This window comes from Saccopteryx leptura, chromosome 1 (genome assembly GCF_036850995.1).
Source record: "Saccopteryx leptura isolate mSacLep1 chromosome 1, mSacLep1_pri_phased_curated, whole genome shotgun sequence".
In the NCBI taxonomy this organism is placed as follows: domain Eukaryota; kingdom Metazoa; phylum Chordata; class Mammalia; order Chiroptera; family Emballonuridae; genus Saccopteryx; species Saccopteryx leptura.
The window spans coordinates 284,320,753-284,343,018 of NC_089503.1; positions in this window are offsets into that span (position 1 = coordinate 284,320,753).

Sequence of the window (22,266 nt, forward strand, 5' to 3'; positions counted from 1 at the left end):
CACACTGAGACTGGTAGGAAGGGCGGAGACGCAGAAAGGACTGCCCCACTCCCAAGAGCGAGCGATAGCTGAAGGTCCAGAGGGAGTCTCACTACGGAGAGAGTTGCCTGAGAAATGTGGGTGCTCAGCTCCAGGCCCAGAGCCCCAGCCTAGAGCCCCAGAGCCTAAAAGAGGTGCCCAAACAGCATATGGCAGTGAAAAGAGCCAAGGTTTCTGTCTGCAAAAAAGAGATAGAGCTCTCAGAGATGAAGGCTTCATCTAAGTGCCTGCGCAGAAAATCTTATTCACAGCCACTTACCCAGGGCTCCAGTGGAGGGAAGGCTCAGAGGACTAGAGTTGCGTGAGGAGAGTGTAAACTTGGAGGCCCAGGGAGAGACACTGTGGGGGACAACCACCAGAACCACTGTTCTGAGTCATTCTCCAATATTGCAGTCACCATCTTTCTTGGATGGAGCAATCCCCTCTGAGAAGAGGCGTCAGCCTGGGGAAAATAACTGCTCTGCCCTCAGGAGTCTCTCTTGCTCAACCCATGGTGACAGGTCGTTCTGAGAGGCCAGGAAGAATGAGGTGCATCAGTGACTCAGTTTCCTGGTATTGAGGCCAGAGCATTCCCCCACACGCTCCTGAGTCTAAGACTGTTGCTTCCATGTCATGAGAGACTCAGTAGAAACTGTCTGGAGGGTGGGCAAACCACACTGCTGAGTCTCAGGGGCCACACCCACCAGACTCCTGGGGACACACCCTACTGAGGTCTGTAAAAAAAGTCTGGACAGACTGACACTTGGGTGGGGAGGTGGAGTCACACCCACCACCCTTTCTAATCCCTGAATTGCCAGAAGCCCTAGACTCTATCAGAGTTTTTTTCAGTGGCTGAGCCAAACAAGCAACCAGCAGACAGAGGTTGCAGGAGGCAGGACTCAGGGAACCTTGGCCTTTTTTGCATTTTCTTTTCTTTTTTTGAGATTTTCCTCCCAAACTTCTTTTATTTTATTTTATTAATTTTAATGGAGTGACATAAATAAATCAGGGTACATATGTTCAAAGAAAACATGTCCAGGTTATCTTGTCATTCAATTATGTTGCATACCCGTCACCTAAAGTCAGATTGTCCTCCGTCACCTTCTATCTAGTTTTCTTTGTGTCCCTCCCCCTCCCCCTTCCCTCTCCCTCCTTCCCTCCCGTGCCCCCCCTCCTGCCACCCCTGGTAACCACCACACTCTTGTCCATGTCTCTTAGTCTCATTTTTATGTCCCACCTATATATAAAATAATTCAGTTCTTGTTTTTTTTTCTGATTTACTTAATTCACTCCGTGTAATGTTATCAAGATCCCACCATTTTGTTGTAAATGATCCGATGTCATCATTTCTTATGGCTGAGCAGTATTCCATAGTGTATATGTCACATCTTCTTTATCCAGTCATCTATTGAAGGGCTTTTTGATTGTTTCCATGTCTTGGCCACTGTGAACAATATTGCAATGAACATGGGGCTGCATGTGTCTTTTTTTTTTTTTTTTTTTTTTTTGTATTTTTCTGAAGCTGGAAACGGGGAGGCAGTCAGACAGACTCCCGCATGCGCCCGAACGGGATCCACCCGGCACGCCCAACAGGGTCGATGCTCTGCCCATCCAGGGCATCGCTCTGTCTCGATCAGAGCCACTCTAGCACCTGGGGTGGAGGCCAAGGTGCCATCCCCAGCGCCCAGGCCATCTTTTGCTCCAATGGAGCTTTGGCTGCGGGAGGGGAAGAGAGAGACAGAGAGGAAGGATAGGGGGAAGGGTAGAGAAGCAGATGGGTGCTTCTCCTGTGTGCCCTGGCTGGGAATCGAACCCGGGACTTCCGCACACCAGGCCGACACTCTACCACTGAGCCAACCAGCCAGGGCCGGGCTGCATGTGTCTTTACGTACCAATGTTACTGAGTTTTGGGGGTATATACCCAGTAGAGGGATTGCTGGGTCATAAGGTAGTTCTGTTTTGATTTTTTTGAGGAACCACCATATTTTCTTCCATAATGGTTGTACTACTTTACATTCCCACCAATAGTGAATGAGTGTTCCTTTTTCTTCACAGCCTCTCCAACATTTGCTATTAACTGTCTTGTTAATAATAGCTAATCTAACAGGTGTGAGGTGGTATCTCACCGCAGTTTTGATTTGCATTTCTCTAATAAGTAATGAAGATGAGCATCTTTTCATATATCTGTTGGCCATTTGTATTTCTTCCTGGGAGAAGTGTCTGTTCATGTCCTCTTCCCATTTTTTTTATTGGATTGTTTGTTTGTTTGTTTGTTGTTGAGTTTTATGAATTCTTTGTATATTTTGGATATTAGGCCCTTATCTGAGCTGTTGTTTGAAAATATCATTTCCCATTTAGTTGGCTGTTTATTTTGTTGTCAGTTTCTCTTGCTGAGCAAAAACTTCTTACTCTGATGTAGTCCAATTCATTTATTTTTGCCTTCACTTCCCTTGCCTTTGGAGTCAAATTCAGAAAGTGCTCTTTAAAACCAAGGTCCATGAGTTTAGACCTATGTCTTCTTCTATGTACTTTATTATTTCAGGTCTTATATTTAGGTCTTTGATCCATTTTGAATTAATTTTAGTACAAGGGGACAAACTGTAGTCGAGTTTCATTCTTTTGCATGTGGCTTTCCAGTTTTCCCAGCACCATTTGTTGAAGAGGCTTTCTTTTCTCCATTGTGTGTTGTTGGCCCCTTTATCGAAAATTATTTGACCATATGTATGTGGTTTTATTTTTGGACTTTCTGTTCTGTTCCATGGTCTGAGTGTCTATTTTTCTGCCAATACCATGCTGTTTTGATTGTCATGGCTCTATAATATAGTTTGAAGTCAACTATTGTAATGCCCCCAGCTTCATTCTTTTTCTTTAGGATTGCTTTGGCTATTCGGGGTTTTTTATAGTTCCATATAAATCTGATGATTTTTTGTTCCATTTCTTTAAAAAATGTCATTGGAATTTTGATGGGAATTGTATTAAATTTGTATATTGCTTTGGGTAATATGGCCATTTTGATTATATTTATCTTCCCAAGAACAAGGAATATTTTTCCATCTCATTGTATATTTTTTGATTTCCCTTAACAATGCTTTGTAGTTTTCATTATATAGGTCCTTTACATACTTTCTTATATTTATTCCTAGGTATTTTTTTGTTGTTGTTGTTGCAGTTGTGAAGGGGATTATTTTTTTGAGTTTGTTCTCTAATGTTTCATTGTTGGCATATAGAAAGGCTATGGACTTTTGTATATTAATTTTGTATCCTGCGACCTTACTGTATTGGCTTATTGTTTCTAGTAGTCTTTTTGCAGAGTCTTTGGGGTTTTCGATGTATAGGATCATATCATCTGCAAAAAGTGATACCTTTACTTCTTCTTTTCTGATATGGATGCCTTTTATTTCTTTATCTTGTCAGATTGCTCTGGCTAGAACCTCTACCATCATGTTAAATAAAAGTGGAGAGAGTGGACAACCCTATCTTGTTCCTGATTTAAGGGGAAAGCCTTCAGTTTTATGCCATTTAATATGATGTTAGCTGATGGTTTATCATATATGGCCTTTATCATGTTGAGATAATTTCCCTCTATACTCATTTTGTTGAGTGCCTTAAATATAAAATTGTATTGTATTTTATCGAATGCCTTTTCTGCATCTATTGATAAGATCATGTGGTTTTTGTTCTTTATTTTGTTGATATGGTGTATTACGTTAACCGTTTTACATATGTTGAACCATCCTTGAGATTCAGGGATGAATCCCACTTGATCATGATGTATTATTATTTTAATATGTTGTTGTATTCGATTTGCTAGTATTTTGTTTACTATTTTAGCATCTGTATTCATTAGAGATATTGGTCTGTAGTTTTATTTATTTTTTGCCATCCTTGACATGTTTCGGTATGAGGGTTATGTTGACCTCATAAAATATGTTTGTAAGTATTGCTTCTTCTTCAATTTTTTGGAAGACTTTGAGCAGAATAGGAACCAAGTCTTCTTTGAATGTTTGATAGAATTCACTAGTATAACCATCTGGACCTGGACTTTATTTTTGGGGAGGTTTTTAATATTTTTTCTATTTCTTCCCTGCTAATTGGTCTGTTTAGGCTTTCTGCTTCTTCTTGACTAAGTCTAGGAAGGTTGTATTGTTCTAGGAATTTATCCATTTCTTCTAGATTGTTGAATTTACTGGCATATAGTTTTTTGTAGTATTCTACAATAATTCTTTGTATATCTATATCTGTGGTGATTTCTCCTCTTTCATTTTGGATTTTGTTTATATGAGTCCTTTCTCTTTTTTCCTTGGTGAGTCTTGCCAAGGGTTTGTCAATTTTGTTGATCTTTTCAAAGAACCAGCTCCTTGTTTTATTAATTTTTTCTATAGTTTTTCTGTTCACTATTTCATTTATTTCTGTTCTGATTTTTATTATCTCCTTTCTTCGGCTGGTTTTGCGTTGCCTTTGTTCTTCTTTTTCCAGTTCCTTAAGGTGTGAAGTTAAGTGGTTCACTTGGGCTCTCTCTTGTTTGTTCATATAGGCCTGAAGTGATATGAACTTCCCTCTTATCACTGCTTTTGCTGTATCCCATAGATTCTGATATGTCGTATTGTCATTTTCATTTGTCTGTATATATCTTTTGATCTCTGCACTTATTTCTTGTATGACCCATTCATTTTTTAAAAGTATGTTGTGTAGTTTCCACATTTTTGTGGGGTTTTTTCCCTCTTTTTTTTCAGTTGAATTCTAGTTTCAAGGCTTTATGATCAGCGAATATGCTTGGTACAATTTCAATTTTTCTGAATTTGCTGATGTTATTTTTGTGGCCCAACATCTGGACTATTCTTGAGAATGTTCCATGTATACTATAGAAAAATGTATACTCTGTCACTTTGGGATGAAATGTCCTGTAGATGTCTATCATATCCAGGTGCTCTAGTGTTTTGTTTGAGGCCAATATATCTTTATTGATCTCTGTTTGGATGACTGATCTAGAGCCGTCAGCAGTGTATTGAGGTCTCCTAGTATGATTGTATTTTTGTCAGTTTTTGTTTTAAGGTCAATAAGTAGCTGTCTTATATATTTTGGTGCTCCTTGTTTTGGTGCATATATATTAAGAATTGTTATGTCTTCTTGATTCAGTGTCTCCTTAATTATTAAAATGACCATTTTTGTCTCCGAGTATTTTTGCTGTCTTGTAGTCAGCATTATTAGATATGAGTATTGCTACACCTGCTTTTTTTTGGATGTTATTTGCTTGGAGTATTATTTTTCAGCCATTCACTTTGAATTTGTTTTTATCCTTGTTGCTTAGATGTGTTTCTTGTAGGCAGCATACAGTTGGATTTTCTTTTTTAATCCATTCTGCTACTCTATGTCTTTTTATTGGTGAGTTTAATCCGTTTACATTTAGTGTAATTATTGACACTTGTGGGTTCCCTATTGCCATTTTATAAATTGATTTCTGTTAGTTTTGTATCCTGTTCGATTCTTCTCTTTTGTTTTTCTATCCTTTGTTTTTGTTTGGTTGTATTCCATACTTCTTTCCTCTGTTGCTATCTTTTTTAAATCATGTGCTTCTGCGGTGGTTTTTTCAAGGGTGGTTACCATTAAGTAATGAAAAGGGTTCCTACCACGTTCATTGTAGTACACTATCTTATGAGTACTTTTGCACTCCATCGTCCTTTGCTACTGTTAATCTCTGTCCTCTCCCCTTTTATTTTTGTTTTTGTTGTCAGTTTAAATTTGGTTTTTATTGTCTTTTTGGTGGAGCTTTTACTTGTGGTTTTGTTTTGTTTTGTTCTTTGTATCTGGTTGGAAAACCTCCTTTAGTAATTCCTGGAGTAGGGGTTTTCTGATGATAAATTCCCTCATCTTTTCTGTATCTGTGAATGTTTTTATTTCTCCTTCATATTTGAAGGATAGCTTTGATGGGTATAGTATTCTTGGCTGAAAGTTCCTCTCTTTCAGGACTTTAAATATTGGAGTCCACTCTCTTCTAGCTTGTAGAGTTTCTGCTGAGAAATCCAATGGTAATCTAATAGACCTTCCTTTGTATGTTGTATTATTTTCCCTGGCTGCCTTGAGAATTATTTCTTTGTCATTGGTTTGTGCCAATTTCATTATGATGTGCCTTGGAGTAGGTTTGTTAGGGTTAAGAAAACTGGGTGTTCTGTTTGCTTCTTGAATTTCAGGCTTTAGTTCTTTCCACAGGCTTGGGTAGTTCTCATCTATTATTTGTTTGAATATGTTCTCCATTCCATTTTCTCTCTCTTCTCCCTCTGATATACCTATTATTCTTATATTATTCTTTTTGATGGAGTCAGACAATTCATGTAGGGCTTTCTCATTTTTTAAAATTTTTGAGTCTCTTTCTTCTTTTCTCTGTTGTACCTCAAGTTGCTTGTCTTCTATTTCACTAATTCTACCTTCTCTCTGGCCTGTTCTATTAGCTAAGCTTGTTACCTCGTTTTTCAGTTCGTGAATTGAGTTTTTCATCTCTGTTTGATTTGTTTTTATAGTTTCAATTTCCTTGGTAATATATTCTTTGTGTTCGTTGAGTTGTTTTCTGAGCTCCCTAAATTGCCTTTCTGTGTTTTCTTGTATATAACTGAGTATTTTTAGGATTTCTATCTTAAATACTCTGTAATTTAGCTCCAAAGTTTCCAATATATTAAATTTTTTCTCCATAGATTTTTCCTCATCTATCTGTGCTACATCTCTGTCTTTTGTATCCATGATATTTGATTTCCTTTTCCTTAATGGTATCTGAGGGTGGTTTATTGATAGTACTAATGAGAATTAATCAAGAATAAAAAGTAAAAGAAAAAATAAAAAAAGAGAAAATTTATTGTTTCTCCCTTTTTTCTCTCTCCTCTCCTCTCCCCTCCTTCTTGAGAAAAAATTGTGATGAACTCTGAATTATATTGTGCTAAATAGAACAAAAGCTATCTATAACAGAGGACCTGAGTTGGGGAGAAGTGATAAAGGGGCAAAAAAGAAGGTATCAACTCACAAAATGCAACAAAGGAAAAAATTTGTGTCAAGAATAAAATGATTTGCTTGTAAGTGATGGTCAACTAGGAGATATAATGAGAGGGATAAGAGGGAAACATGAAAAAGGGGAAAAAAATTAAAAATTACTATTGTATTAAGTGGAGCAAAAACTAGATAAAATGGAGAGCCAGGGCTGAGAGCATTGCTAATGAATTAAAAAGTGAAGTAAAAAGCACCCAAAGTGCCACAAAGAAAAATTTGAGTCCCAAATAATATAATTTGTTTGTGATTGAGGATTGAATGAGAGGAAAAGTAAAGGAAAAAATAAGAAACTAATATAGAGGGAGAAAGAAAGAAAGAGGGAAAAAATGAAAAGAAGAAAAAAGAACAAAAAGAGAGAGAGAGAGAGTTAAGTGTTTTGGAGTGCAACCCTCATAGAGAGAAAGGAAGTAGAAAGGAAAGAAAATGGGAAATGTAACACTTATGGGTAGTGTAGTTCAAGAAGAGGAAAGAATAAGATGGGCAGAGAGTAAAACAACCAAAGTGGAAGAAGAAGAAAATAATCAAGACAAGAAGATGAAATAAAGAAACAAACGAAATAAATAAAATAGAAAAGGTTATAAAGTCTGTGGATTTTTCTTGATTTTGAGAGGTTATCTTCTTGCTTTTTCTTTTCTCTCCCTCTTCCTGGTCAGTGACTCTGTACCCTAGGCTCTGCCCCTGTGGCATGCTTAGGTAGAGGTTTGCATTTGATAAGTCTCTATGGTGATGTCATATATTAGGCTTCAGTCTCGTTGGCAGTTGAGGCTTGTTATCATTTGCACGCTTCGACAGTGAGAGAGTCCGTTTTCCCAGAGCCTCTCTCCTAGTCTTTCATTCCTGAATTAGCAGCCTGATGATCCAACTATGAGGTTGCTGCTGCCTCTGCCTGGAGAGTAAGAGGCTCAAAGAGCTGGCAAATCCCCACTCTATCCCCACTCAGCGCAGGGCTCTAGGTAAGGCTCTGTCAGTCAGAGCTGCTCTCATAATCAGGCAGGGCTGGGAGCCAATTGCTTTCAAGGTACCTTTCTATGCACCTCGAGGCATGTCCAGTATGCCTCAGCACTCTGTGGGACCACTTTCCCCAGGCTTTTTGCACTTTGTAACCTGTTTTGTCTGGGTAGAAGATGCCCTAGTCGCTGTTTGCAAAAAAGGAGGTCTTACAAGCTGCCAAATCCCTCTTTTTAATGTATAGCCCTGAGTATGAAAGCTCTGCCAATCAGAAGTTGCCCCCACCCCTACATGCATAGTAAAAGGCACTAAAAAATATCACACCTCTTTTCTTAGATCGCTGAACTGAGAGAGATCTTGTCATTTAGAGTTGCATAGGTCAGTTGGGAGGTGAGCAGACTGTGGGTTAAGCTAATCCTTCATGGGTCAGTTAGTTTGTATAGCTGGGTGAGGCGCCCCGCCCAACCAGAGAAGTTCGAGCATAGGGAAGTTTGCTTTTGCGCATTCCCTGCGCACTGCTGTTCAGTTAGCAGGAACCACACCAAGACTCTGGTCACAGCCCACACAAAGGCCTCTGACTCTGCCCTTCTTTCCTAGAACATGGGCGCCCACTCCCAGGGCACTAGGAGGAACCTCTCACACACTATCCGCGCTTGCCAACCAGGATATCGGGGCTAATGGCTGCCACCACTCGCGCCTGTCTTTGTCTGCGTTTGTTGCGGGCGTTAGTTTGCATTGGCTGGGTCACTACAGGCTCAGTCTTTCCTCGGCTATGATGTCTGTGCCACAGCCTGGCTCTACTCACCCCCTTTGCCTGCCTTAGCTCTTATTCTCTCAGTTTCAAGTGAAAGCAGCCCTTGCTTAGGTTAGTGAGGAAGGCTGAGTGTTCCTTTCTCCGTCTCATTTCCTTTGGGATTGATTATATATTTAGTCTATATTTTGCTCGATCATACCTTCGTATTCAGTGTAGGACTTCTAGGTGCTCCAAGGATAGGTTTTTCTGTTTCTGGTTGAAGAACTTGTTGAAATTTTGGGGAGATTTATCGGTATCGGTCCTCATGGCGCCATTTCTCTGACATCACTCTGAACTTTGGCCTTTAAGTGAACCTTTCCACAGGCCCAGTGTAGGTAAAAGCCAACCCAGGAGTGCAGCTTGGTATTTCCATGTGCACCTGGGTCCAGCAGAGGCAGCAAAATACTCTGGATTGCTTGTAGCTCCAAGAAGATTGCTGAGGGTCAGTTATGGGCAATGTCTCCCACTGATCTATGTCAGGTTCCTGCCAGGCAGCCCAGGGCTGGCACATCTAGCTGCTTCCAGCTGCAGAGAGCATCGTTTCAGGACCTAACAGCCCTTACTAGAGTGGTATTTTATGGAAGGGCTCCTCACACCAGCCCAGGTGAGGAGAGTTCCACTCTCTGTGATCAGCACTGGCTGTGAGCAGCTCATGTGCATTGGATAGGGTAGAGCTTCACAGTCAGCTGGCCTGTGTGCTGGATATTCTGTCCCGCTAGACTAGATTCCATAGGGGGAAGGGAGAGAGGCTTGCAGCATGGACATTTAAAATGTAGGTCCCTGTGAGCCTATTGTTGAGTCTGGTTGAGGCGCTTAGCCACTTTATGGGGGGCACAGTCAGCCCCAAGAGAGGACTCTCTCAGTATTCCTCCCTGAGATCAGGGTGTTGTCAGCTATAAGAACTTCTACAGAGGGAAATGTCTAATCCACTCGATCTGAACCTGCTGCTTACCTTGTTGGGGAGAAATAAAATTTGAGCATCCAGCAGTGGCTGATGAATTAGGCTCCAGAGTAGGGGCCACATTCCCCGTACTGGGCTCCTGACCAAGAGACCACTGAAGTAGGGGGTCCCACTAATGTTGTATTCCCAACCTCAGCTGCCCTAATCCACTAAGCATGCAACCTGAAGAGGGATTAGTTGGGTGAGGTCAGTCTGAGCCCACACTACAGTCTTTCTACAGAAGACTCTGTGGGAATACCAAGCAGCTGCAAGAGGAGATGGAGCAGCTGAAAAGCGAAGGCAAATCTTCCAAATTTTGGGGCTTTTACAAGCTGCTATCATCTCTAAGCAGGAGAAAGCTTATCCTTTTGCACAAGTAGGCCCCTCCCACACTAACAGGCTCCAGAAATGCAGACACAGTGAACAGAGCAGTAGCTGCAGACAGGTAGCCCATAGCAGGTTACAAACAATGGCTGATGCCAACGCAAGAAGATTTAGAACCAACACAACTGGTAGCAGGTGGCAGACAGCACCAGCCCTAGACTCAGCTAGCTACACAAGCAGCACATCCAAAGGAAGAGTCTAGCAGGCACCAGAAACTGTGGTTTATGCCCAGCAAGACAGACATTGCACAGTGTGTAATACACATAATCAAGATTGACCCTTAAAGCCAGCCAGCCTAAAGGGATAACCATACCCATGAAAGGAACAAAAGCATTCAATACTCACATACAATAAGAGAGAAAATAGTACCCTTAAGAACCATTCCTAGACCAAAGAAAACAGGTGGCCTAGAGTTCAGTACCACAGAGCCCATCTTCCTCGTAAAGAAATCACAAAAATTTCAAAGTCAGACAGTGCTACCTAATACACAGACAAAATGGGCAGACAAAGAAATGTAAACCAAATGAATCAACAACAGAAATCCCCAGAAAAAAAAAAAACTATATGTAATGGAGGTAACCAAACTGCCAAATGCAGTTTAAAATAATAATTTTTAGAATGCTCAAGGATCTTAGAGCAACAATGGACGGTCATAATGGAACCCATGTAAAAAGATAGCAAGAATCAAAAAAGGGCCTGACCAGGCAGTGGCACAGTGGATAGAGCATCGTACTGGGATGCAGAGAATCCAGGTTTGAGGCCCCGAGGTCACAAGTTTGAGCGAGGGCTCATCTGGTTTGAGCAAAAGTTCACCAGCTTGAGCCCAAGGTCCCTGGCTTGAGCAAGGGGTTACTCCATCTGCTGAAGGCCTGCAGGCAAGGCATGTATGAGAATGCAATCAATGAACAACTAGGTGTTGCAACACGCAACAAAAAACTAATGATTGATGCTTCTCATCTCTCCATTCTTGTCTGTCTGTCCCTGTCTATCCCTCTCTCTGACTCTCTCTCTCTGTCTCTGTAAAAAATAAAAAAAATAAATAAATAAAGGACATTGAAATCATAAAAAAGAACCAGCCAGTAATTACAAATACAGTATCAGAAGTGAAGACTACACTAGAAGGAATCAATAGCAGGCTGGATGAAGCAGAGAATTGAATCAGTGATTTAGAAGACAAGATAAACAGAAGCACAGAAGCAGAGCAGCAAAAAGAAAAGAGGCTCTAAAGACTGAGCAAACTCTAAGAGAGCTCTGTGACAACATGAAGAGATACAACATCCATATCATATGGGTTCCTGAAGGAGAAGAGAACAACAAGGTATAGAGAATCTGTTTGAAGAAATCATAGCTGAAAATTTTTTCCTTAAAATGATGAAGGAAAATGTCACACAAGTTTAAGAAGTACAGAGAGTTTCATTGAAGAGGAACCAAAGGAGGACTATACCAAAACATATCATAATTAAAATGCCAAAGTTAAGACACAAAGAAAGAATACTAAAAGCTGCAAGAGAAAGGCAATTAATTACCTACAGAGAAGACCCCATAAGGATGACATCTGAATTCTCAACAGAAACACTTGAGGCCAGAAGGAATTGGCAACAAATATTTTAAGTTATGCAAAACAAGAACCTATTACCAAGACTACTTTATTCAGGAAGGCTATCATTTAAAATTGAAGGAGAAATAAAAAGCTTCACAGACAAAAAAAAGACTCAAGGAATTCAGTACAACCAAAGCAGCACTGCAAGAAATGTTAAGGGGCCTGCTGTAGAGGTTGTAGATTTAAAGAATAAAATGGTAATAAATAAGTAAATATCAATAATAACCTTAAATGTAAATATATTAAATGCTCCAATCAAAAGACGTAGGGTAGCTGCATGGATAAGAAAACAGGACACATACATATGCGGTCTACAAGAGACCCACCTTAGAACAAAAGATACACATAGACTAAAAGTGAAGGAATGAAAAAAATATTTCATACAAATAGAAACATAAAAAAAGCTGGGGTAGCAATACTAATATCTGACAAAATAGCCTTTTTTTAAAATTTTTTTATTTATTCATTTTTAGAGAGGAGGGGGGGAGGAGAGAGAGGAGAGAGAGACAGAGAGAAGGGGGGAGGAGCTGGAAGCATCAACTCCCATATGTGCCTTGACCAGGCAAGCCCAGGGTTTCGAACCGGCGACCTCAGCATTTCCAGGTCAACGCTCTATCCACTGCGCCACTACAGGTCAGGCTGACAAAATAGCCTTTAAAACAAAGGCTATAGTAAGGCACAAAGAAGGTCATTACATAATGATAAATGGACCAATCTAATGTGAGAATATAACCATTGTAAATATTTATTTGCCTAATATAGGAACACCTAAATATATAAAGCAGATTTTGATGGACATGAAGGGTGAGATTGACAGCAATACCATAATAGTAGGGGATTTTAATATCCCACTAACATCAATGAATAGATCCTCCAAACAAAATTAACAAAGAAACAGCAGACTTAAAGAACACATCAGATCAATTGGACTTAATTGATATCTTCAGAACGTTTCACCCTGAAGCAGCAGAATATGCATGCTTTTCAAGTGCTCATAGTACATTCTCTAGGATTGACCACCTGTTAGGACAGAAAACAAGTCTCAATAAATTTAAGATTAAAATCATAGCAAGCATTTTCTCTGATTACAATGGCATGAAACTAGAAATCAGCTACAATAAAAAAACTGAAAAACATGCAAACACTTGGAGGCTAAATAGCATGCTATTAAGTAACAAATGGGTTAACAATGAGATCAAGGAAGAAATAAAAAATTCCTTGAAACAAATGAAAATGAACATACAACAACTCAAAATTTATGGGACACAGCAATAGCAGTCCTGAGAGGGAAGTTCAGAGCATTATAGGTAAACCTTAAGATGCAAGAAAAAGCTCAAACAAACAACTTAACCCTGCATCTAAAAGAACTATAAAAAGCAACAAATGAAGCTCAGAAGAAGTAGAAGAAAAGAAATAGTAAAGATCAGATTACAAATAAATGACATAGAGCCTAAAAAACAATACAAAAGATTAATGAAGCCAAGAGCTGGTTCTTTGAAAAGGTAAACAAGATTGATGAACCTTTAACCAGACTCATCAAGAAAAAAATAGAGACGACTCAAATAAATAAAATATTAATAGAAATGAAAGTGGAGAAGTAACAACTGACATCACTGGAATGCAAAGGATTGTAAGAAAATATTATGAAGATCTATATGTCAAAAATAGGACAACCTAGGCAAAATGGATAAATTCCTAGAAACATACAATCTTCCAAAACTCAATCTGGAAGAATCAGAAAACCTAAACGAACTGATTACAACAAATGAAAATTGAAACAACTATGAAAAAAACTCCCAGCAAACAAAAGTCCCAGACTGGATGGCTTCACAGGTGAATTTTACCAAACATGCAAAGAACTAACACCTATCTTTCTCAAGCTATTTCAAAAAATTCAAGAGGGAAGACTTCCAAACTCTTTTGATGATGTAAGCATTATCCTCATTCCAAAACCAGGTAAAGACACTACAAAGAAAGAAAATATAGGCCAATATCCCCGATAAACATAGATGCTAAAATTCTCAATACATCTAAAAGATCATACATCATGATCAAGTGGGATTCATTCTGTGGAGGCAAGGCTGGTACAATATTTGCAAATCAATAAATGTGATTCATCACATAAACAAAAGGAAGCATAAAAATCACATGATTACAAGTAGATGCAGAAAAAGTATTTGATAAAATCCAGCACCTATTTATGATCAAAACTCTCAGCAAAGTGGGAATACAGGGAACATACCTCAACATAATAAAGGCCATCTATGACAAACCCATAGCCAACATTATACTCAATGAGAAAAAATTAAAAGTAATCCCTTTAAAATCAGGAACAAGGCAGGGGTGCCCCCTTTTACCACTCTTATTCAACATAGTTCTGGAAGTCCTTAGCCAAAGCAATCAGACAAGAAGAAGAATTAAAAGACACCCAAATTATTCTTTGCTGATGACATGATATTGTAAATAGAAAACCCTATAGTTTCAGGCTAAAAACTACTAGACCTGATAAATGAATTTGGCAAGGTGGCAGGATATAAAATTAATATTCAGAAATCCTGACATTTTTATATACCAACAATAAACTGTCTGAAAGAGAAATTAAGGAAACAATCCCCTTCACTATTGCAACAAAAATAATAAAGTACCTAGGAGTAAATTTAACCAAGGAGGTAAAAGACTTGTACTCAGAAAATTATAAGACATTGAAAAAAGATATCAAGAAAGATACAAACAAGTGGAAGCATATACCATGTTCATGGATAGGAAGAGTAAACATCATTAAATGTCTATATTACCCAAAGCAATCTATAGATTCAATGCGATTCCTATTAAAATACCAATGGTATACTTCAAAGATATAGAACAAATATTCCCAAAATTCATAGGGAACCAAAAAAGAACACAAATAGCCTCAGCAATCTTGAAAATGAAGAATAAAGTGGGAGATATCATACTTCCTGATATCAAGTTATACTACAAGGCCATTCTACTCAAAACAGCTTGGTACTGGCATAAGAACAGGCACATAGATCAATGGAACAGAACAGAGAACCCAGAAATAAACCCACGGCTTTATGTCAATTCATATTTAACAAAGGAGGTAAGAGCATATAGTGGAGTAAAGACAAGTCTTTTTAATTAATGGTGTTGGGAAAATTGAACAGGTATATGCATAAAAAAATGAAACTAGACCACCAACTTACACCATTCACAAAAATAAACTCAAAATGAATAAAAGACTTAAATTTCAATCATGAAATCATAAACATCTTGGAAGAAAATATAGGCAGTAAACTCTTGGATATCTCTTGTAGTGATATTTTTACTGATTTATCTCCACAGGTAAGTGAAATAAAAGACAAAAACAAATGGGTCTATTTTAAACTAAAAAGCTTTTGCACAGCAAAAGACACAAAATAGAAGACAACCCACACAATGGGAGAACATATTCACCAATATGTCTGATAAGGGGTTAATAACCAAAATTTATAAAGAGCTTCTGAAACTCTACACCAGGCAGGTAAACAATCCAACTAAAAATTGTGCAAAGGAACTAAATAGACACTTCTCCAAAGAGGACATACAGATGGTCAATAGGCATATGAAAAAATGTTCAACGTCACTAATCATCAGAGAAATGCAAATTAAAACAACAAGGAAATATTACCTCACACCTGTCAGAGTAGCGCTCATTAACAAATCAACACCATGATTAAATGCTTGCGAGGATGTGGAGAAAAGGAAACCCCCCTGCACTGCTGGTGGGAATGCAGACTGGTGCAGCCACTGTGGAGAACTGTATGGGGTTTCCTCAAAAAATTAAAAATAGAACTGCCTTTTGATCCAGCTATCCCACTCGTAGGAACATTTCTTAAGAATACCAAATCACTGATTCAAAAGAAGATATGCATTACCACGTTTATTGCAGCATTGTTTACAATAGCCACAATCTGGAAATAGCCCAAGTGTCCATCATTGAATGAGTAGATTAAAAAAATGTGGTATATATACACAATGGAATACTACATGGCCATGCAAAAGAAGGAAATCTTACCTTTTGCAATAGCATGGGTGGACCAGGAGATTATTATGCTAAGTGAAACAAGGCTGGCAGAGAAAGAAAAATGTCATATGATCTCACTTATATGTGGAATCTAATGAACAAGGTGAACTGAAGAACGGAATAGAGGCAGAGGTGGGGTCACAGGGAGCAGAGGGACGGCTGTCAGAGGGAAGGGGGAGGAGGGGATGGGATCAGAGAAGGTGAAGGGATTAGTGAAATTGTATATACATAACACAGAGATACAGATAACAAAACAGCAAATCCCAGAGGGAAGAGGGGGAGGGAGCTGGGGGAAAGGGACAAAGGGATGTAATGGGAAACACGTGGGTAGGGGGAGAGGGTGTTATATTGAGTAAGACACTTGAATCCATGTTAAAGCAATAAATTAATATTAATAAAAAAATTTTTAAATAATAAAAAGAAAGACTAGCTGGATAACAAGATTTATATGGTATAGTAATTAAAACAATATTGTAGTAATACATAAAAGACAAAGAGTAGAAAGATCATGATCTATAAATAATCATCAGTAATCTATAATCTATACAGAGAACTTGATGGGTAACAGTTATGATGTATAATATATATTAATCAGTAGGGAAGGGGCTCTGGGACAAGTGGTCATTTAAGGAAAAGGAAAAAAGTATTTCTCTACTTCACACAAAACAAAAAATTAATTTCAGGTTGATGAAAATTCTTATATGACAAGAATGTTTAGAAAAATCATAGCAGAATAAGTTCATGTTACTGAAAGCAACAGCCATAAGAAAAGAATATTAAATTTAATGTTATAGAAAATTTAAATCTACACCTAACAAAAATGTTGTTTAAAACTTAAAACCCATATTCTTGAAATACATGTAACTAATAGAGGATTATAATCCAGAATACATGAAGAGTGTCTGGTCAGTAAGAGTACCATATATAACAATAGGAAAACAAGCAATGTATAGGAAAAAAATTATAAAAGTATCAAAAAGGCAGTAAACATGCAAAAAGATGCCCAGTCACACCTGAATTCAAGAAAATAAAATGAAAATACCATGAGATATTATTTCATCCCTATCATATTGGCAAAAACTTGAAATGATGATAATACCAAGTAATGGACAAGTTGAGAGGAATTAGCATTATTAGACATTGTTGGCTGGCAAAAATGGAAATTGGTACAAATGGTCAGGAAATTAGCATATATATATATATATATATATATATATATATATATATATATTTTTTTTTACAGGGACAGTCAGAGAGAGGGATAGATAGGGACAGACAGACAGGAACGGAGAGAGATGAGAAGCATCAATCATCAGTTTTTCGTTGGGACTCCTTAGTTGTTCATTGATTGCTTTCTCATATGTGCCTTGACCGCGGGCCTCCAGCAGACGGAGTAACCCCTTGATCGAGCCAGAGACTTTGGGTCCAAACTGGTGAGCTTTTTTTTTTGCTCAAGCCAGATGAGCCTGCGCTCAAGCTGGTGTCCTCGGGGTCTCGAACCTGGGTCCTTCCATATTCCAATCTGACGCTCTATCCACTGCACCACCACCTGGTCAGGCTAGCTTATATTTTTTTGAAAATGATTATGACCACTAACCCAGAAACTTTCAACTTCAAGTATATACCTCTAGAAAAAAATTTGTAAACATGCCCATAGAAACATATTCAAGGACTTTTTTTTTAAATGAGTTTATTTGAGCCAAACTGATGACAACTGCTGGGAAGCAAAATTTCAATGGATAAGGATTATTTTTCTAGTATTTTTAGTAGTAGTGAAAGTTTGGAAACAACTAGACTTTCTATGACTAGAATAATTAATAATGTAGTTGCACTATTTTAACCCAGTGGAATACTATACAGAATTTAAGTGGATGAACTAGGCCTACATATGTTTATGTGGACACATTTTTATATTTAAACACCATACTAAGTGTAAAAAAGCAATCTGTGAAATAAACATAATAAAAAATATTTTTATTATGCCATTTATAGAAAATCTCAAAATCTTTAAAACATTTATAGTTTGTTTATGGATATATATATAAGCAGTAGTAAATGGATCAAAAATATTCATTAAAATGGTGCAACTCAACTTTATGTTAGTGGCTATTTCTTTTTCTCTTTTTTTGTCACAGAGACAAAGAGAGGGACAGATAGGGACAGACAGACAGGAAGGGAGAGAGATGAGAAGCATCAATTCTTTGTTGCAGCACCTTAGTTGTTCATTGATTGCTTTCTCATATGTGCCTTGACTGGGGGGCTACAGCAGACTGAGTGACCCCTTGCTCAAGCCAGTGACCTTGGGCTCATGCTGGTGAGCCTTGCTCAAACCAGATGAGCCCACATTCAAGCTGGCAACCTCGGGTTTTCGAACCTGGGTTCTCTGCATCCCAGTCTGATGCTCTATCCACTGTGCCAATAATGGTTATTTCTAAGACAAGGTGGAGACTGTGAAGAGCAGAGATTCCAACTTATTTTGTAGTCTTTTATTTCTTAAAAATACTTATGCACAAATGGCAAAGAAATATATTTGTAAATATTGAAGTTATGTGCCCTGGCTCAGCAGTTGAGTATCGGCTTGATTCCCGGCCAGGGCACACAGGAGAATTGCATATCTGCTTCTCCACCCTTCCGCATCTCCTTTCTCTCTATCTTTCTCTTCCCCTTCCACAGCCAAGGCTCTATTGGAGCAAAGTTGACCTGGGCACTGAGGATGGCTCCATGGGCTCCACCTCTGGCGCTAGAATGGCACCAGCTGAAACGGAGCAACGCCTCAGATGGGCAGAGCATCACCTCCTGGATGGCATGCCTAGTGGATCCCAGTCAGGCGCATGCAGGAGTCTGTCTGACTGCTTCCTCGCTTTTAACTTTGGAAAGTTACAAAAAAATAAAAAATGTTCGAGTTATGTTCATGGGTGTCTACTATATATTCTCTATGTAATATGTTTGCTTTTTTTCATTCCATATATTTTCTAGCAATTTTACAAAAATATAATTCACATACATTATTATTCACCAACTTAAAATGTACAATTTAATGGGTTTTAGTATATTCACAAAATGCATATATCCCATATGCAACTATCACCATAATCAATTTTAGAACATTTCATCACCCTGAAAAGAAACCATGTACCCATTAGTAGCCATTTCCCATTTCCTTGCAAACCTCCATAGTCCTAAACAAGTACCACTCTACTTTCTGTCAAATATGGATTTGCATATTCTGGATCTGTCATAGAAATTGATTTATATAATATGTGTTCTTTTGTAACTGGCTTTTTACACTTCATGTTTTCAAGGTTCATCAATGTTGTAGCACTTCATCTCTTTATGGCATGTATATTCCATTACTTGGGTACATCACATTTTGTCATTCATTTGTATTGATGGACATTCAGATTGTTTTACACTTTTTGGCTTTCATGAATAATGCTACTATGAAAACTTGTATACAAGTTCTTCTATGGACATTTGCTCATATTACCTAGGAGTGGAATAGGTAATGTCATGTGTAACATTTTGAAGGCCTACTAAACTATTTTCCAAACCAGTGCCATTGTTTCACATTCCCATAAGCAATATTTGAGGATTCTAACTTCTTTACCTCCTCACCAGTGCGTCACTGTCTTTTTGATTATAGTTATCCTATCGAATGCAAAATGGTACCACATCATGCAAATTAAATCTTGAGATGGAGGTCAAGGGCATATAAAGTCTGTTAACATTGATTTGGGTGTGTATTGAAAAAGAACAATATTTTAAATATTTTTTCAGACACATATTTGGGGCAAAATTACACAGAACATGAAGCAAGAGAAATATTCAATCAGTGGTAAAAAAAAATGCTGTTAGTAGATTGTTAATGTATTTACATAACAATATAAAACCTTCATTTCACAGTTAGAAAAAAGGGGTGTGTAAGGGTGTCAACATCATTGATGAGTCATTATCCATATCTGTTTTTATGGAATAAAATACTAGCAAAATTGTAGCATTGGAACACAGTGAAACTGAAAGGCTAGCTAGTCGGTACTTTTCCTTGATAATTAAAAGTAAAGCAATAATAAAATCTGGGACAGAAAATTCTAACAAAAACAGTTTGTTTAGTAAAAATATATTGTTGAAAAACAGATTTTTATATCTATTCTAGACTGTTGTAATTCAAATTTATTTAAAAGTGTAAGGTTGGTGGATAATGGGGATGGTCATGTGGGGAACTCAGACCCGCAAACTTTGGCTAGGACCGCCCACAACCAAGCGCGCCAAAAGAGGTTTCACAGGAACCATTTGGAAAAAAGCAACCATCTGCCAGCCAGTGAGATTTAACCACGTCATATTAGCCCAACTTCCCTAGAGGGACCCTTTTTAAATTTACCCATGTGGTCTCTCCGTGTGCGACTTCCTTGGCCTCCATCTTTCCTGGGGGCCAGGGAACCTCGCCGGGCAGGATGCGCGCTCTGTACTCAATAAAGCCTTTTGTTATTCCACACTTCGTGGCTCTGAGCCCTGTTCCTTCCTTCTCAGCGGGGGAAAAATACCTTATATTTTGGTGCTGAAAACCCGGGAGGAGTTAGAAGTCTGCAAGGACCGCTCCTCTTCCTCATCCCCTCCAAGAAAGAACCAGGAGAAAGAACCAGGATCTCCGACCTTCCACCCACTTCAGTGCATGGTGTGGTAAGTCCCTTGCCTCCGCCTTCCTCTCAGTTCTTTCCTCCAAGACTCCCTGTCCGAAACCGTAGCTACATCAGGGAAGTCTTTTCTGTCTGTCCGAGTGTGTGTGCTTGTGGAGACATCCCCAAGCATATCCACTTTACCTTTTCAGTCCGTGGCCAGACCTTGAGTTTTTAGGACGCTAATACTCAAATATGACCACTCCGAGGACTGAGGGCGGCCATGGGGGCACAGGAATCTCCCTCCCTAAAGAAAAAGAAACTGTTCTTCTCCGCTGTGGCCAGGCCACAGAACCCACTGAATTAGCCTCCTGAAGGGACTTTCGGTGTTAACACCCTCATCAATTTAACTATCGCCAAAAAAGCTGGGAACTGATTGGAGATCTCTTACATACACAGGTTCTAATTATTTGCGCACCCGTCCTTAATCTCTGTGCTGCCTGTTCCACTGCACAGGCCTTTTTCTGGCCAGAGAAACCTATGCTCCTCATCTTTCCTTCTCCATGGACTCCCAACTCTCTCTCCCTCTTGTCTGACCCCCGGGGGCGCCCCTCTCTCGGGACTTTTCTCTGGTCCCTCTGCGGACCTCTTTTGTGCTCGAGTCTCTTCCCTCTGAGAGCCCCCTCTCCTCCCTTTGCAAAATCCTGTTTCTTATTCACCACTACCACCTCTCTTTCTCCTCCCCTGCTGGTCAGGGGCCCCTCCCTTCTCCACTGTGTTCTTAAACTCCTCCTCCGTCAGGCCATTCTCAGCCTGGCATTGGCTCTTACACCGGTTTTCAGGACATCCAACCCCAATTTTCTTGCAGGAAGTTCTGGCCCTGTCCTGCCTTTGGCTCCAGTGTTTTCTGCAGGATCTGGGTGCTGGGCTCCCCATGAGCCCCCTCCTTTTATTCTCAACCCCCAAACCCCTATCCAGAACCTGTGAACACAGCATTTAAAGTTTTTAACAGTCCCAATTAGTAGAAACAGGCCAAGGCTGTTCGCCAGGCCTGCATGCAGTAGTAGGTAATGCTCCAAACCCTGGCTCCTGTGGCAACCCTGAGACCAGCAGAGCCACCAGCAGCTTGCTTTAAGTGTGGCAAGCAAGACCACTGGTCCCGGCAGGGCCCCTGCCAGCGGCTGCCCACTCAGCCCTGCCCTGACTGCAAACAGCCCAGTCACTGGTGGAGCGATTGCCCGTTTGGGCAACAGGTTTTTCCTCAGTGCCTCTACATGGAGGACAAGACACCTGAATGGGAAGGCCAATCCAGCCAGGTGGATGCATCGCTCAAACTCCTAGGACACGGCCTGGACTCGGAGAACCCAGGGTATGCTGCAACAAGTGGGTAAATCCATCTCATTTCTTATGGACACGGGGGCTACCTTCTCTGTTTTGCCATCACACTCTGGACCTCTAATTCCCTCACAGGTCTCAGTTATGGGAATAGATGGGACCCCTTCCTTTCCCCTTTTTATGCCACCCCTGACATGCAGTTTTGCCTCAAGCTTGCCTCCTTACAGGACCACTGGCAGTCGGAACCACTGGACTCCATCCATCTCCAGTTCACCAAAAGGCTGGACCCTGCAAATTCCCCTATTACTCCTCTTTTTTTTTAATCCTTACAGGACCGCATCCATGAAGTTTCTCCAATCACAGCCACACAGATGTTCCTCCTGACACCCCTCAAAGCCACACCTTCTGATCTCCCCCTCCCCACAATGCCCCTATTCAGCAGGAAGTACCAGACGAATAAACGTCGCCCCATTTTCTATTTAACACAAAAAAGTCAGAATGTAAGGTCGGTGGATAATGGGGGATGGACACGTGGGGAAC